General features: G+C 45.1%; 1 long non-coding RNA gene across 1 annotated transcript in view; it reads left to right on the top strand.

Annotated features, from left to right (window-relative positions):
• The first annotated feature begins 6,296 nt into the window (after positions 1-6,296).
• Positions 6,297-16,974, top strand: part of LOC128075808 (uncharacterized) — a 22,478-nt gene continuing 11,800 nt past the window's right edge. Inside the window, exon 1 of the long non-coding RNA XR_008204121.1 lies at positions 6,297-6,782. This is a non-coding gene — a long non-coding RNA (uncharacterized LOC128075808). The remainder of the gene's footprint in view (positions 6,783-16,974) is intronic.

Below are 16,974 nucleotides of genomic sequence, written 5' to 3'. Positions count from 1 at the left end.
TTGACTGACAGATCTGTGTTTAGCTGATTTTATTGTGGTGGGGTAATGAGAGGATAATAGGAAATAGGATATATTTTAATTTAGAGGAGATAAAAATTCTGCTCTCATGTTAGAAGCTGGAGAACACATCTCCCATCGTGTAGTTCTTGTTTTTTGGGTTCAACATATGAACACTGTTACTCACAATTATTGCAAATAATTACTTAGTGACACTGGAATTCCTTGGCACGGTATCACATCCATTTTAACACTCCTTCCCTGTTCTGCACTGAACTGGTTATACTGAGGAGGCCACTCAGGTGTGAGCTGTTTTCCATCGTCAGAATGTTTTGCCTGCTGTCTTCAGCAACTGACTGCTGTTTTGAGGAAATGGACTGTGTGCAGGAGAATTAGTCACCATGCTTTCAATTGGGTGGAGGAATTCTATAAAGCTATCTAATTGCTAGAGCACTACTGGTGATTGTATTAGCCAAGGCATGATCAAAGCATTTCCCTCAACTCATCTTGCCCTGCAAAGCTGCTTGTTGGTGTGCTAAAAATCCCTTATGGGAAAACAGTAGATGTTTAGAAACAATCCTGTTCTCCTCCCAACAACCTGCTGATCTGCCTGTGACCTCACTTGCTCTGTGAAAGAGCACAGGAGAGCTCCCAAAATGTAACGCTCCCTCTAACACCATTGTCCTGCACACTTCCGAAGGTGGAGTTGCTTGAGAGCCGTCCAGGAAGCCAAAAATCTCCGGAAGATTTCTGCAAAGACTTCTGCTCAACTTTCTTGACCACATATAAGAGATTGGCAGCATCATTTTATGAATAATGAGAATCACTGTACTTTTGAGGAAATTAAAATGCATCCCTGAGCAAGTCTTGGCACATCATGAGGAAGAGAATATGCTTACCAGTCGGGTCAGAGCCCGAGAGCTGATGAACAACATAACCGAGTTCGTGAAAAATGCCCATGCGTGACTCCTTCCCTCATCATATCACCATCTGCATTGAATGCAGCTCTTCTGCTCTCCAGATTCCCAGGAATTATATGGGACCGATGAAATGTTGTTGGAAGACTGGAAAAAGTAAACTGACAGGTAGCTCATGCACACATGATCTCATTTTCCCTTGTGGAGCTGTATCTTCCTTTATTAGTTGTGAAGGACTGCAGCTATTCATGAAAAGGCTTGCGAATAAACCAGAACCTGAAAATTACAAAGGGCTAAGGCATTCCGTGAAAATCAAAGTCTCATCACAGGCAATTAAAGCAGGCTTTACTGAAAGAGGATGATGATTAGAGTGGTGCACTCCCTGAGCAAATCAGGGTTGATGAGATGCTTCAACAGTATGCATAAAAACCCGAGAGAAGATGGAATGGAGCTCTGTGGCCATTGCAAAACAATTAAAACCCTTTGGAATTATTTGTGCCCATTTATGTGTCTTCCCTTCATGCTAGGCATGTGCATGTGTGCCAACACAAGCATTTCCCTTCTCTAAGGCCACTCTATTCGATCCTGAAAAACACAGCAGGCTGCACTAATATTTTTTACCTTTTGTCTCGGTGTTTTAAGAAGTTGTAGTTGGTTTGTACAGTAAACTGCAGCATCTTCTAAGAATATACTCCAATGATTTATCTACGATAGGGTTGAAGGGCCCCAGAGATAGACTTAAAATCACTTAGAGCCGTAAGAAATGCACAGGTAAAATAAAATGATTTTGCTATTTACCTTGGGAGCTTATATCTCACTGACTCACTGACAGTTTAGTGATCAGCTCAGTGTCCCCTTTGCACATCTTTCACAGTCCTCCCAGCTGAAGACTTCCAAGATACTGATTATGCTGTCTTGAATCACGCAAATGAAGGACTGCATCAGAGTTGAAGCTGCAGTCAAAAGTCTTCTAGAGAAAGTAAAATTTTACTTGAAATGCTTATGTCAGCAAAGAATTGCAGGGGGCTGTGCTTTCCAAACCAACACACCACCTTTGTTTCTTAGCTTCTTCACAAACACAGTTTAAGGATTTGTTCCACATCCCCCACAAGCATCTCTCTTGGTCACAGCAGAGCAGTGCAGCCGCTCTCCTCCAGGAGCTTTGCTTAGAGGCAAGAAGAAGAGAGGCAATGGAGAACAGATGGCAGAGAAAGCAACAGGATGGGTGCGAACATCCACTGCTGCCAAAGAACTGCCAGGGCTTCAGGTGGTTTTGTGAGGGATTGTTTGAAAGTAGTTTCAAAAGTTGAAATGTAGTGACATTTGTACTCCTTTCTCATGGACTCATAGAAGGGGAAAAAGTAAGATGAGATCTGATCTTCTCCAAGAATTAAGAAATCAAAGGTCCTCCTGAGCTTTATCCAATGTTTTACTGATATCTTTCTCTACCACATCCCTCATCAGAAATGCAGTTCTCAAGGCCTTGACTACAAACTTCGCAGGCAGATGTGTCCCTACTCAGTGCAAGACACAACTTTGGCAGCTTTGTAGGATGATATTTCTGCAAACTGTTTGACTGCTGACTCCCTATTCTGTGAAATGGTAGTTCAGAGGCATTGTGTAGCATCTGCTCTCTGAATGCAGTTCTCATGGCAGGCAAATTCCCACCCAGACCCAGACGCATCCCTCCAGTCATGACTGGACCTACAATGTTTGATCAAGCATTCATGTCCCAAGTCCTTTAAAATGTTTATTTTTGTGTGTATTCTTTTTCCTTCTCTCCAGTAGTGCCATGCACTTCCTAGGGTAGAAAGTAGTAGGAGCAAAAAGAAATTATGATGGAGACGGGCGAGCAGAAACATCTGTCAGCCAAATGGTGTCTTAAGACTGAAGCTCTGATTTTCGGTCTGTGAAAGGCACTTCTTGTCTTCTGCCAGCAGGGAAATCTGGATGGGTGCCCAGGAGTTAAACAAGAGCTGAGCAGAGAAAGCATCAACAGAGCTGTAATACAGGAAAAGGTGGAATTTTTGTGGAATCTTCACTCTTTCCTGCTGGTTTCCTGCTTACTACATATGAATCACAGAGAAAACTTTTGTATTGGAAACTGAAGCAGAGCAGCCATTCTGGGATGGCCAGATTGAGAAAAATAGCCTGTGGATAACCCGCTACCACTAACCTGTCTTTAACCCTCTTTGTGGCATACAACTCAGCTAACAGCTGCTCTGATTTCCAGGAGTGTAGTCAAAGTGCTCTCTCTTTTATTTCTCTCATTCTTATAGTGAAAGTCTGTCAGCCATCCAGCATCAGGGAGGATGGAAGCGCTGTGGGTCAGTACAGTTAGCAGTGGCCCATCTCCCACATGCCCGAACAAGCGGCTCCCATTGCATGATTTTTCACTCTCATAAGATATTATTGATTCATGACATATTTACTCCAGAAGGCTTTCCTCTGGAGGCCTTGCAAGACCTTTTTTGGGGGGTTCAAGGACTAATAAATGCGTTTCATTTGAATCTCTTACTATTAAAGAACATAAAAGTAATACAGACATTCACCAAGATATTTCCTTCATTGTGTTTTGGACCTACTGTGGGAGAGAAGCAGCTTGATTTATGGCAAACATTACTTCCAGCACCAGGCTGGTGTGAGCCATGCACGTGTGTGTTTTTATGAAGAGATTACATTTAATTAAAACGTATAAGCCTGATGGGAGAACTTTAATGGATCCTGACAGTATTTTGCATAGAAAGAAGGACAAAAGCCACTCACAAAAATACATTTTGCAAGGCAGATTTAGAATGACTTACACTGTAAACCTGTCCCACCTGAAAATAAACCTCAGTTAGATTAAATGAGTTTGCTTTTGCTGTTTGAAAGAAAACAGTCCACATCCCATCTAAAGAAATGGGACTCTAAGCATCAGAGAGATGGGAAACACGAGAGATAATTCACTAACTAACGTTCTGTTATCATTATAGTTCAAATGTGATTAATTCCTCTGGAATTTGTTGTAATAATATTAGTCCTGGTGACCTCATTTGTTATACATATTGCTGCCATCAGGAACCTGATGTGTTGCCTAAAAGATTCGGAGCCTGCAGCCATCTGCGCTGTACCTGCTGTGAGGACATCTGGATCTCCTCATCTACAACTGCTGCCTGATTCTTCCACCTTGGCAGTGGTTTTGTAGCTGAAGCTGCCAAAGGAAAACCACTGGCAGTGATTCAGTGGTTTGGGGCTCAGCAGCAGTTCGGTGTCCCAGCATGCACAGACTCTGCCTAGCTTCCTCTCCACTCATTGAGAGATCCCCACTTTATTTAATTCCTCTTTGTTTAGTTTTGGCATTTGTTTCTGTTGTTGTTGCTCTTTTTTTTTTTTCTTTTGTCATCTTCCATCATCTTGGTCACATCTCTCCTCTTCAGCCATCTGCTTACTTCTCTCTCCTGATGCACTCACACTGGTGCTGCTGTTCCTTCCATATGTGGCATGGCTCTCATCTGAACTTGATTATTACAAAGAGCAGGAAAGGCCGAGTTAGTTTCAGACTCTCCTTTTGTTGCCGCACATATACAGGGATGATGGCAGTTACTGTTACAATTTTTGGATGCAGATCTTCTACCCAGAATTTGGAATAGCAATCGACTTTTGATGAAGGGACTATCATGTTTCCATCTGTAACATTCAAATTTCATAAAGTTAAATAGACCGTTTGACACCTAGAATCAGATTGGTGCACTTTTCTTGAGTTTGAACCCTGCTCCTAAAAGTTTGCTCTTGCTGTACATGGGGAAAGCCAGTAGATCCAGAAGGTTTGTGTGTGGATGACAAGTGCTGGCTGCATAGGGGCAGGACTCTGGGGAAAAAGAAGTGCTTTGTGAGGTCCAGGCACAGCCCTGAGCAGCCTTGAGCTGCCTTCATCTCAACCAGCATTACTCACCTTGCAGGACTGCGCTGCAAGTGTGGTTAATGCATACTGACTTCACAGCAGTTCCAAAACCTAGGTGCCTGCATCATAAAATGTATTACTAGCGATCAATTTCTGTGTCTTCCCAAAGACTTTTTGTCCTGTTCTCTGTATGTGCTCTGCACACATGACAGTGCATTTCCCTTGGCTTCATTCTTTTTGTGTCAATACTACTTCATAACAGAACTGTTTTTGTGATGTTTCAGGCAAGGATACACAAATTACAGGGCTTGAATTGTTACATAGCAGCTGATGGTCATTGCAAATGAAGAAAAAAAAAAAAAAAGAAAAAAAAAAAAGCAGTATAAGAAGTCCCAAGGTTTCCTGATGGTCAGGATTTCCCAGTTGCAAAAGCAGAATACAACGCCCTGATGATGTCACTGCAGCATCAGTTGATGACCAGGCTATGTTTATAATACTAAACAAAACATTGTCAGCTTGAAAGCTTAAGTACAAGACAAGCAATCATCTGCCACACTTAATTGTTAGCTCACAACTTGGCAATTTCAGCTGTTGCTAATTAATACTCTCTAAAATGATGTCTGAGCATTGTTTGGACAATATCATAAATCAGGAAGCATTGCCAATAGGCAGCATAGGCAGTGCAATTTTGTGCTGTGAAAACACTGTGCTAATGCATTACAGGACAGGCTGTGTGTCCTTTCATGAGCTCTGAACTGGAAAAGAGTTAAGGACTACGACTTAGGACCACAAGGCCTCCATGTGGTCCAGCTGGGAATGAAATACAATGAGAAATCCCATTTGGGAAGCAGTCCCATTGTGCGACTTCAACCTTTACTGGATCCCTTTGGACTTCACTGCTATGTTTAAATCAGACCCGTAACACAATGAAAAATGTTAGGAGTGTTCTCAGTTCTCCCTGATAGAAAGAGCTTCACCTCAGTGGTGCCGTGCAGGCAGAGAGCAGTGCAGCACATCAGGCTCAGGGCAGTGTGGTCCCCCTTATCACAGCAGCATCCACTGCAGGTCCTGCATCCCCAGGCTCCCAACTCGCCAGGCATTTAAAATAAAAATGATAGCGGAAGACAAACTTGTTTTCAAATTATGGTCATGACATGTGATAGTGAAAGCATGTGTGTATAAACTGAGAAAATGTTTAAAAGACAAAAAGCAAACAAATTCCAAGAAGGGAAGATTTTTTTTTTTTTTTCCCCTCATGAGAACATGACGCAAAAGGCAAAGAACCAATCATGGGAAGAAAAAAGTTTCTGAAGCACGTATTTATTTTATTTTTACTGATTAAAATAATTTTAAAATGTGGCCCTGAATAAAGAAACAAAATGTTTCAGTCTCTGAGAAAATGACTCTGCAGAACATTTTCATAGACAAATTGCATCAGAGACAGCACAACTTAGGAACTGCTCCAGGGGATGAAGTGTCTCTGGGTAGCTCTGAGCAGGAGAGGTGCAGGAGTCCAGGAACAGGAGCTAAACAGGAGATGAACAGAAGCTGAAGTCCTGCATAGAGCTGCAGTGAAACCTCGGGGTCTGCTGCAGGAGTGAGTGTGTCACAAGGGCTGAGCTGCTCACAGAGCAGACTGAAACCTCAACTGTACTATCATCCACTCTTCCTCCTCTCGCAGTCATGTGAACTTCCACCCCCAGTCTGAATTGCAGATACTTTTGATTATTCAGCTCAGGTGTCCTTGCAGAGTAATGAGGTCTTTCTGCCCTGTTATTTCCAGCTGCCATCACTCTCGGCAACCCAAACAAACCCAACTGATTGCACTTATTTATAGACCTGAATGCTGATGCTGCTCTCCCCTGGGGTTGGCTCTCATCTCTCCGGATGGAGCAGATTTCAGGTCAGCTCATTTCCTAGCCTTCTTTCACTTCCTCTTGGCCCTGGTGCTGCTGCCAGTCCTTTTCCTGCAGGATATTCCACTGGTGAGTACTCACGAGTTGCTGTGGTTGACACTTCATCTGCATTCCAAGTGCTGGCTGCATGCTGTGGTCTTTCACTCATCTAACTCTTCTACTCCTTCAGCTTTTCCTGTCTTGGGGCACTGGTAGTATGGAAGTTGTTGCAGTGCTCATCCTGGCTGGAGAGACTTACAGAACTTGTAGGACTGTAACTGCTAGATAAAGAGGTTTATTTCTGCCTACATCAGGCTGTAGGAAACTGGAATAAATCCACGGGGAGAAAATGGTAGCACTCATTTCTGTGTATTGCTGTTCAGAGCTGCTCCATCTCTCAGTGTTGAAGTTTGCTTTGCTGCTGCAGAATGTTTCCTGTGCTTGAATCAGTCCCTTGTCTATTTGCTCACACTTGTTTCTGACCAGTAAATTAAGCTGGGAAGGTTGAATGTGCCTCGCCTGTTCTCGAGATGTGAAAGTCACATGGGAATGCCTGCCCACAATCTCTGTTAGTGCTGCAAAGTTGGCCATTTCTTCGCCACACTAAGTACAGCTCTGAGATATTTTGTATCCAAGCCTATCAGAGCGCTCCAGAAAGTAGCCCTACAAATGTAACACAGTAGCTTGGACTGCCAAAGAAAGGAATCCAAACAGCAGCGACTGTTTGCACTACCTCAGGCAGCGATCTCTGGTGGGGCTGAAGCTGGAAGCTTTGTCCACGTTGATGGTCCATGAGAAGAAGGTGACTTTCCCGAGGCCAGGTCTGGATAGGCAGCAGTTCTGGTGCATCCCCTGGTGCTCCTCTGCATTAATGACATACAAAGTGAGGGTGCTGGGCTCTTAGCTTGGGGAATTGAACTATGTACCTGGCATCCCACTGCAGCAGCAGTGGAAGTAAAAGTTCTTGGCTTGTTAATTAGAAAGTGAGCAAATCAAAATTGGGTCCACTTTTCTGCAGGGGTTGAACATGAGCACTGCTGTGATCCCGGGTCTTGTACTGCAGTCGGTCGTTGTCACCTCCTCAGTTTTTTTGTCAGTGCTTCATAGTTTGCAAACCCTTTGGGGCAGAAATTCTCTCCTTTCTGTTTACAGGCCCTTCTGAAGTCAGGCCCTGACCTCCCCTACAAATATTTGTACAGATGTGATCATATTGTACTGTAGTTCAGTGGAACGGCTGATAAATATTGCCCCTGCCTTGAGGAGCTTGAAACACAAGATGAACTGTTATGAGCAAGGGCATGGCATTGCTTTCAAGGCATGAAGTCTGATACGTTAGTAAATCATTTCTCTTCTGTCCAATGATATTGAGGTTGTTTAGAAATGCCTGCCTCCAATCATAACAGACAGTGGTTTGAAGCAGGGATAGGTAGGGGTGAGTCCTGCAGTTGAGTTCAGGACAGGTGTTCTAAACAAGTGGGTATGACAAACAGCAATAGGCTCCAGAGATCTTCAATCTTAATCACCACTATGAACAGACATATATTGAGAGAATGAGGTCAGTGAAAGCCCTGGCCTCCTAACATCAATATTTTCTTTTGTGTGCTTCTTGTTGAGCCTCCGTAAGACTGACCTGGAATGAGACAAGCAGCTGGCTGTGAGGGTTCTGATCATTGCTTGGTTTGGGTATCAAGGACTGTGTTCCAAAAATTACTGTAGTTATTGAAGTCTGCTTAGTTTTCCTGATTTGGTTCTGGCAGAACTGTCAGCTGTGGGTGATGATAACAGAAGTCACATTTTAACCAGTAGAAAGACGATCTCCAGGGTGAAGGTTTCAGTACTGCTGCCTTTACTTTGATTACAGCTATTCAGCAGGACCGCTCTAAGCAGCCTGGGAAAGTGTCTCTGCCACTGCTCCACCGCTCCGTCTTCTGGGCACCACAAGCAGGCACAAGCCTTTATCTGACTTATTTTTACAGTCTTTAAAAATAAAATCCAACTCCCAGACCGAAATGTTGCCCTTGCATTTTTCGTGACAGCAGCTATTTCTCTGGGGAGACTTTAAGCTGAGGATTGCAAAGAATGTTCCCATGCACTTTGCACAGCACCACCCGCCATGGACACAGAGCATCTGCCGACCAGTGAGCCACCAGGAGTGAAGGCAAGCTGCTATTCTGGCTGCTTTCCTAGCAGCCCACTCTAACTAGGTAAAATGAGGAACTGACCTTGTGCCTTAGATTTGGTGGCTGTGTTTTGGCAGGACTTGTTTTATATCTGGAAGTGCAATGCAGCTGCCCAGGTCCGGGTGCAATGGACGCTTAGCCCTTACCGGCCTCTGGGCTGCCTTCCTTTCCGTGTTAAAGAGAAGGGCAAGATCGCCCTTGGCTGCTGCAGCGTAATGGTGCTGGCAGTACAAAATGGTGAAAGTCAAAGCTCGTTTTCCAGCTCTGAGCGCGGGATGAGAGCACCGCGGCGTTGGGAGCCGTCTCGGCGGGGCGGTGGCGCCACCTGGTGGCGGCGGACGGAAGCGCGGGGCCTGGGCGGGACGGCGCCCATGGGTCGGCGGGTGCTCTGCTGCCGTAACGGCGTCCCGGCTCCCCGCTGTCCGAGCAGGATGCAGCCCTCGTTTTCCCCACGAAAAAACATAACCTCTCCGCGGTCGTGGCGTGACGCCGTGCTGCAGGTGAAGCCATCTGTGTGGGACGCGGTGGAGTGGAGCTGTAAGGCGCTCGAGCGAAACAGCTGTGCGGGAGCGGGGCGCGCGGATCGCGGAGGACCGGGGCAGGGCGATGAGAACAGCTCCAGAGGAGGGCAGAGCAGCGGCTGCAAGAGAAAAGGGCGCTGCGCAGCGCGTCTTCCTGGCTCGGACACCCGGATCGGGCTTCGTGCCTGAGGGGACTGCTCCGAAAGTAATGCCTCCTATTTTATGACGTTGGCCGCGATGTCGGTCGGAGGTGACAGCCGAGGACGAACCTTCCCGCCAATATTCCGTGACAAATCGTTGTTGTGCGACAGATGGCAGCAGAGGGGCGGTCTGAGAGAACGGTGCCGGACATGGAAGTGTGTATGGAGCAGAGGGGTGGAACTGAATTCATCCCAGTGGAGAAAATGGTGCCCGTTGACATTGATCGACACTCATTGCGTTTTTATGGAGCCCTGGGTGCGGCTGCTGGCACAGCGAGGCGCTGGGTGCTGCGTTTCCGCTGTGGCGACAGCGATGTGGAAGACAAGAGGCTGTGGATGGCCATGCAGATATTTATGAGCACAGCATGCAGGGTCTTGTTCGTTGCTGGTGGAAATGCACAGATAACAGTGGTGACTATGTTAATAAAATGTATATATATATTTATAGCTGATAACTTGCTCTATCAAGTAGTGTTATTGTGCTCTTTGTAGATGTTGGGGTTTCCATGGAAATAAATGACTTTCATAGCAACCCATGTGTTAAAAAGCTACAAATCCTTAGGTAACTCCTCAATGTAACATCCAGAAATGATAGTCAGCCAAACAGTTTTAAGATTCAGCATTCATATTTACTCAATCTTTGACAGGAGGCCATCTGCCCCATAGACAGCCTGTCTAGTTGCCTGGTAGCACCGCAAACCACTCATTTTTGAGTGCTCTGACACTCGTGCCTTGTTCAGGCAATGTGCTCAGATGGTCAATATAGTTTCTGTCTTGGTGCCGGATGTGTAAGTTCACTGCCTCGATTAGGCTGAAATGCTGCTAAAAGTACACTTTTAATCTACCTTGTTGATTTGTGTGGTGTTCTAGAAGCTGCTGGTAAAGAAATTGGTTTGATCTTTATATATTTGAAATCTTCAGAGAGAGATTGGGAAACACTGTAGACTGTTAAGGCAATGTGTACATAAAAAAACAAAAAACAAAAAAAAAAAACTGGTTCCTTCTCTTATGAAACTTATTGGCAGTTGTAGCAGCAACACCTCATTGTGGGTCTGTCTTGTTTCACTGTGATGAGGTTTGATGAAGCAGCTGGTTATGCTGTGAGAGGGGCTTTGGGGGTCAGCTTTACGAGAGCAACTGAAGAGATCTTTTGTGTCCCAAGAGGACAGGTTAGATCTAGTGGTTACAGTGATGATGCCCATTGGATTGAGTCATGCATTATATTGTACAGCAAAGCCACTTTCCTTCTGTTAGGAAGGCTTCTGCAGCTGAACAGCAGCTCTTTGTTGGGGAAGCCCTTCGTTGCCACAGAGGGTGATGGCTGATGCAAACCCAACTGTCACTGTTGAGCAACACGGAACACGAAATGGGAGCTGGAGCCCAGAGGTCACATACTTCCCTAAGACAATGACTCTGCAAGCAAAGACTGCAGTGTTGAAATGCCCTCTGCATGCTAAAAGTGGGGTGTATGATAAGCTGCACATCTGTGTCCCCTCAGAAGCCCAAAGCAAAAGGGTCTGAAAACAGCAAAAGCTGGCGCCTTGGTGACCCTGTGGTGGCTGCTGGCAGGCCTGTGAGAGCACAGGGCTGATAAACATGACATCTGGGTATGGTAGGCATTCCTGGTACTGTTGATCCCACGTTGTTTCTCCAGTTGTGTCTGAGGCTTAACTGAACAGCAGAACATCTGCTGGAGATCAGACGAGGGGGCAGCCAACCTGCTGCCCTATCACTTTGGGTTTGCCAGCAGCAGATGCTAAAGGGCAGAGCAGCTGGTATCGGAATGGGGCAGCCCCGCTCTCTGGTTATCTGTGACTCAGCCTGTCAGAACTTGTATCGCTGAACTTAAGAGTTCTGATGCCCTTTTTCTTCCCTGACTTTTGTAATTGCTTTTGCCAGTGGCGGCCAATGGCCCCTTGATCAGAGTCTGAAACATCATTTCAGAACGTCACTGAGCAAAGCTATGCTTCTTGATGTGTTCCCATGAAGGAAAGGACCTGGTGTAGTGCAGAGACAATAGCCACAGTAGGAGCACACCAGTTTAATACAGACCTTCGCGTGTTACATCATGTAGTAATCAGAAATGCTTTGTTCCCAGGGTATTCATTTGATAAGATCACTAGAAACTGGTAGCAGAGAAACTTGGTGAATATGTCATTTCTGAAAGCAGTATGCAGAGAAAAGTAATTTAATGTGGTCAGTAAAAGCCATTGATTAGCATCAGAAGCACAATCTCTTGGAAGGAGCAGGGTGGAGCTCAGGAGGAGTCAGCACAATGCTGGCTTTCTGATGACTTACGTGCTTGTTTGAACTTTCACATATAGAACTGCATTGGAATCCATGGCTGTTTTCCTAGTGTTCTAGGGCTGGACTCTTTTATTAGGGATAATACATATGCAGTAACTGCAATGACATCAGCAGTAAATAAAATGCATCTTTACAGCTCCAAATTTTCTTAAGAGATTGACTGTTGAAGTCCTACCGGGTGTAAGACTCATTCCTTGCCTGGTCACATAACAAGGTTACTGCAAGAGAAAACATACTCCTCTGAGGGAATAAAGGTGGGAAAATACGGCTTTATTTTTCAGTGATGTGCTGGAATTAAGGAGATAGATAGCTGCAATATGTGCTTATTTTGAGGCAAAGCATCTAGGCAAGACCGTGATTCTGGGTACGTGTGAACAGAGAACAGGTCCCTGCTGAATGGAGATGACAAACTCAGGGAAAATTAAGTAAGGTCTGGTTTTCTTTTCATAAAAATGAGAAGAAAAATATGGGTGTACTAAATGACATAAAGTAGTGCTCTTTTTCTGCCTCTTTAGAATTACAGCATTTGCTCAACAGTTCTTTGTTGTATACTATTACTAATAGTGTGTGCAGTACAGAATGCCTTGTGGGTCATTCAGTGGCTGTGACAGTTAGTGTGGTTTTGTTATCTGCTGCTGTCCATCAGGAAAACAACTTTGAACTCCTGGTTTTTATTTGTCTTCTTTCTCTCTCTTTTTTTGCTTTGTAACCATAAGTCTAAAATAAAAGACTAACATGTAATCAGCCACAAACAGAAACATCCTCCATTGGTTGGAGTCGAGCCTCTGACTTACTGCTGTGTGCCTGCCTGAGAAGGGGGCACGAAGGGAGGGAGACAGCTCTTACAGCAAAAATGGGGGTATGTGTGCGGTGCTGACTTGGTTTTTCTTTTCTGAATGAAACAAGGATTCAAAATGGAGGGAAAAAAAAAAAAAAGTGCTCTCACAACTCAGGGCCCAGGCAGGCCAGTGAGGCATGTGCAGCCATGTGTGTGTTTTGCAGAAGGAACTAGCAAGCAGGCAGACAAGCAGTGGGGTGCAATGTCTCCAGCCTAGTTTGCTGGCTGAAGAGATTCCTACTCTATGCCCAGCTGCAGGAGTTAAAGGCCTGGGTTACAGGAGGATTTCCCCGGTGAGTTCCTCTGTTGTGGATGTCTGAGCCTTTGAGGAACAGTTGTCATTTTTTCCTGCATTGCTGCAGGTTTTTTTAGTGTCTGTAGAGTTAAGCTGTGGCTTCATCAACCATCTTCTGAATGTTCTCAGCACTCGCCCCATCTTACTCCCTGGAGAATCGTGCAGCACAATTGCTCCCAGATGTAAGCCTTGTGATTACTCCTGACCTCCCCTTTCCTCCTCTCCTCGCTCCACTACGGTCACTCATGTGAAAGATCCTTTGTACTGTTTTCTTTTTCCGTGCATGTTCATGTAAGGCTCACACCGGTCTCCTCAGCTTTGCCCTGACATCGCCTGGAGAAGTGTCAGGGTTCAGTGCCATCTGGACAAATCGCCACAGGCTGTGCTTAGAGCTGACTGCTGTATCAGGCACTCCTGGCTTCCTTGGAGCCCTGGAGTTGGGCTCCTGGACATAGGCTGCCCCCGGGTACATCAGTATCTACTGCTCGCAGAGACAGCTCAAGAGAAGTTCCAGCAGCAGATGGCTCTTTGGGATTTAATCTGAAAGCTCTCCAAGACCCCAAGGGTGGAGAAAATAACACTTCAAATAGTTAGCCAGTGTGGAAATAAATAGCACTCCACCTGGGAAGAGAATCTAAGCTTGATGTACGAACAATTCATGTTTGCATCACTTTATACAGTGACATAAAAGCTGATGACCTCAGTTCCAGGTGCTGCTCTCTGGATGGTAAAACTGTGTTTTCACATTTTCAGTTTCCAAGGAAACTGAAAGACCATCCTGATGGTTGTAATCAGTCGTATATATATATATATATCAGATGATATACAGCTTTAATTCCTTTGTCAAGAGGAGCTTGGCTTTGAAGATATTTATGGAATGAAGTGTTACGAGGAAAATTCTCTTGCTATTCTGGGAAGGTACACTGAGCAGTGGAGCAAACTCAGCATTCATTTGGTCTTCACCAACTGGTGTAGATCAATGAATACAGAGCAGCACAGAAGCAGAATGAGAAGGAATTGTTCTTTGTGCAGTACAAACCTGCTAATTCTTCATGGCTGATTTCGTGACAAGTAAAACGTACAGTGACTCGAAACTAAAATGCAAGAGAACTTGTTGCAGGCTGGTCAGATGGGCTACGTGAGCCATTTTAGCCACTTCTTTCAAGCTGTTTTCCAAGACAATTTTGTGGTTTGGGAAACAGTGTAGAAACCTCTGAGACTGTATTAGTTGGCCATCTGTAATCCTTCCTATCTTCTCTCTCTCCTTTCTCCCACTTCCCAGAACAGGCCGCAGAGCTGCATGCTGCAAATGTACTGAAAAAGCTAGCTTGATTAGGAAATAGAGTGCAATTTCAAGGCTCTTGCACTGAGTGGGGTGCTGTGGTGACATTTGTAAGCTATGGAGGAAGTCAGCTTTGCTGTGAACGTCCACCTTAGGCATCAGTATTGGCCTCCAGGACCATGCAGCATTTGGGAGCTGCGCAAAGCAGTGTCTTGACTAGAGAAAGGCACTGGATCATCCTCTATCAGACTTAATGGTCTGTGCTGGCATGTCTGCTAGGAACTCTGGCTGAAGCTGGCCTACCTGAATAAGCTTCAACCTAGCTGCTTTGGACGGAACCATGGAGCACATGTTGACCGTGAAGGACCTCAGCTCTCAGTGTGAGTTTTGCAGCTGTGCCTTAGGCTTTTCTGTTGAGTGCAGAAGAGTCGTGTTTCTCTTCACACTGATTCAGTTTCATAATGTCTTTTAAAATCAGTCTGTTTCTCGTATTACATGCGTAAAGTCAGTACTAATTTGTGCAGCCACCCAAGGCGAGCCTGAAATGCCCACAGACCAATTTTCAGCATGATGCTGCTCCCAGATCTGCAAGGTTTGCTACCAGGTGCAGCCAGGTGACAAAAATGAGCGGGACAAAAGCACCAGACTTGGAATGAGCCTTCTAATTTCCTGAAATGCAAAGGACCTGATCTGCAGGTGCAGTGAGGAGGCTGGGAGCCTGCGAGCCTGCAGTCTTTGCCATAAGGCTGTTTGCACCAAAAAGCTTTATCCACAGATTTAATGGCCTACATTTAGGCATCTGAGTTTGATGCTTCTCACCATTAATTGTGAGAAGGAGTGGCCAAAAGAGACCACTCTGATTAACCACCCTGACCTCCTGTACAACAGATGCAGCACACTTGACCCCTAGCTTCAGAGCAGTATGGAGATAGCTGCCAGCAGGATGGAGCCAAACTTGTGGAGGGTTGCAAAAAGGACAAGTAAATCTGTGGAGGAATTCTCTCCTGTTCTCCTAATGTGTGTATTGAATAGCATCTACATTTTGAGTGCATTTTTCAGGTTCTGACTTTTTTTGCCTGTGGGCCAGAATCGATTCTGATCCACGCTGTTGTGCATCAGCACTATTTCCAGTAAAATACAGGAAGTCCCTCAGATGTTCAGAAACAGGCTGACAGGGTTTTATCAGTAATGCTAAGAACTTGTTGTTGAAACTAGCAAAGATGAATTCAGATCTTTTGTTCACATAGCAGAAAATGATGGGAGAGACACTGTTAGCTGCTTCATGTTGAGAATACAGAGAAGTCCAATGTGAGATTAGAGTGTGGACTGAAGAATTTGGATTTGTCTGGGATTTCAGAAATGACAAAATGCTGTGGTATTTGCCTGGGTGTTCTCTCACTCTTAAATTCAGCCCTGAGTTGTCTTCCAATGTGAGTGACCAAGAATTTTGTTTTTCAGCACTTTATTTGCACTGCGTGCCCACAAATAGTAAAAATAAAATACCTGCCCTTTCTTTCTATAGATCCTAACCTCAGTGCTAAGCCATTTTAAAGCCTTTTGGGCATAAGCAAAAGAAGGAGAGTGAAAAAGAAAGGCCAGAAAAAGGCTACAAAGACTACATGAAGCCCGCTTCTTTGCCCTAACTAAAACCAAAGTAAAAACAGAAATAAACCACCCAGACCTTTCCATTCCTCTTTTATTATGTATTTTAAAACGCAGGCAGATGAAAGAGGAACTTGAAAGTAACTGTATTCCTCATTATCTAACTATCCCTCAGCACAAGCGTCAGGTTTGGATTTCAGCAGGAGAGCTGGCCTCTCTGGCACCTACACACAAGCACAGGAGCAGCCCACGAGCAGTCCCAAGGATCTTGGAGCACACAGTCCCTGGCATACATGTCTTACAGATCAGGAATTTGGACAGAACTGCAGGAACATAATAAATAAATGTCTGCAACCCAAGCTTGCTGATAACATAACTGAAAGCTGCTGGAGATTATGCAGCACTTGCTGCTGGAGCCTGCATTAGCCAAAGGACTGGGGCAGCACATGTGAGAAGAGCTCTGAGTGGTTTGGCATCAGAGCTGGGACTGGAGTAGGAAGGCTGGGAAGGAAAACCTGAGAGTTAGAAGTTGGAAAACGAGGACAGCAGCTGAGTGCTGGGAGAGAGAAGATGGATCCTGAGAAGGATTCCACATCTTAATGGTGGCACTGCTGCTGGCATACATGCTTGGGATAATGCAGGCACAAAATAACACTTTTAGTGAGTCCTGTCCTTACAAAATATGGTACACCATACTGACCACACTAAAGAATCTCCCTCTAAAGTTTCTGCTTTTGTTTGGACCAGTTTAGCTTCTGCACTGGCCTCTGTCTATACAGCTGTATTGACATGCCTTGCTGCCAGTCAAGTTAGATGAAAGCAGCACTGAGGGATGATGCACCATCTACCTTAGGGCACCCTGTACTGCACGCAGGCCATGATGTAAGAATCGGGATCTGCTCTGTTTATAACTCTGGATGATGCTGAATAAAGTCTGGGTGCAACTCCAGAGGCAGCACTTTGGCAGCCCTTATCCTGCTGCTTATGCAGCTGAAGATACAAGAAACCCCTCTGGGTCAAGCATGTTGATGAGCCTGTTCCTTGAGTCAAAGACTTC

The sequence above is a fragment of the Tympanuchus pallidicinctus genome, unplaced genomic scaffold, assembly GCF_026119805.1.
Source record: "Tympanuchus pallidicinctus isolate F22 unplaced genomic scaffold, pur_lepc_1.0 scaffold13, whole genome shotgun sequence".
Classification (NCBI taxonomy): domain Eukaryota; kingdom Metazoa; phylum Chordata; class Aves; order Galliformes; family Phasianidae; genus Tympanuchus; species Tympanuchus pallidicinctus.
This window is presented reverse-complemented; position numbering and strand designations above follow the sequence as displayed.